Here is a 1,692-nt window from a genome sequence, read left to right on the forward strand (position 1 = left end):
GCTGAAGAGGAGAGGACCGGCCCAGCGCTGAGGAGGAGGGGCACATCCTGCATCAGCCACACAGGCATCAGTGATTGTTAGAGAGATGGAGGAGGGGTGAGGAGGGACATGACATGTGTGATCCCTATCCTTTCCTCAGATCCCATAGAAATGTGTACCATAGAGTCTCAGCTCCCCCAGGTCTGATGAGCTGGGGGGATCTGAATCTTCTAAGATCATTGTTTGGATGTAAATACATTATAAAAGATACATAACGGAATGTTTGGAAAATAACCCTCCGTAAATACAAATATACAGCGATAGATACCCCAGCAGGAGGCGCGTGATACACAGTGACTGCTAAAAGGAATCATTGAATGGCCAGCGGAACTTTCCCTTTAAATCTATTGCAGGAGCATCAATAAGAGAAGTGCTACAATGTGATTCCTCCAGAAAGCAGCCACAGCCTGAGTACAGAAGCCTGTCCCCAGCCAGCATTCTGCAGAGAAGGACTATTCGTTGGTGAAGCAGTGGTCTCTCTGCAGAGGTCCAACCCCTTGTGGATTGCAGAGCTATAGCTGTGACTCAGCAAAGAGGCCACTGCGTCTCTGCAGCATGCTGGCAGGGGGACAGGCTTTTCTATGCAGGCTGTGGCTGCTTTTTAAAGAAAACTATCTGTAAGATTTGAACGTTGGGCTTTAATAGAGTTGGCAGACGCTCCCCTATGGTTCCTTTTTTTTATTGGAAGCTCACCACACACGTGTTACAATCAGATTGTACAATCTCCTTTAGATCTACCAACAAGTATGTAGTGCAAGGGCCCACCTGGTTGGATAGTTCAGGTAGCAGTGGCGGCACACAAGGGGTGCGGCCTGCACCCAGGTGACACCATTGGAGGGCTGACACCAAAATGACTCAAAGTCATTTTGGTGTCACCCCCTCTAAAAAGTCGGGCACTGGGTCATGGACCGAGAAGACCAACAGTGTCAGGAGAGAGGAGGGGACCAGGCGGCATACCTCATCCCGCCGGGTGAATGGCCCCTCCTCTCTCTGCCAGCATCCATCACCACGCCAGGGGGCGTCAATTAGATGACCGCGCATGCGCGATGACGTCACTGCGGGGTGTCACGTGGTACGCCCCTGTCAGGTAGGTCCTCATATTACATAGTTTTGGTAAATATAAAGTTGATTGTACAGAGGTTGTATGGTCAGATTGTTCCGTGTATGGTGACCCTTAGGGCCCATACATTAACACGTAGTATGGCATGCGTTAACCTGCGTTGCGTTGGTTATGAACAGGCTGCCAACACTCCACAACGGGTGAAAACACACCCATGACCCTTTTTTAGGAATGCAGCGCACCACAATGGACGGTGTATGTGTTGTGGCGCAGTGCTTTGGGCTCTACTGTACAGCGAGTTGGCACCGCACATAAAGCAGGTTAAATGGCGGGTTCATCCAAAGGTGACATTATGGGTGGAGCCTGGCTGTTGAGTCTCCTGCCAGCTTTTTATTGGTTGCTACGCTTTCCACATCATCAGGGCTGCTGCACACCTAGGCGACACCCCACTGCGTGGCAATCGTACACAATTCCGCACGGATCGCCGCGCGGTCAGGAGTGTGCACCGATTGCGCTGAGGGTGCCAATATTTTCCGGATCGTGCGGTTTTATCGCCGCTATTCTGCCCGTGCTTCCGAACACGGAAACAGCCG

Source organism: Nanorana parkeri, unplaced genomic scaffold, assembly GCF_000935625.1.
Source record: "Nanorana parkeri isolate BGI_ZX_2015 unplaced genomic scaffold, ASM93562v1 scaffold141, whole genome shotgun sequence".
NCBI lineage: Eukaryota > Metazoa > Chordata > Amphibia > Anura > Dicroglossidae > Nanorana > Nanorana parkeri.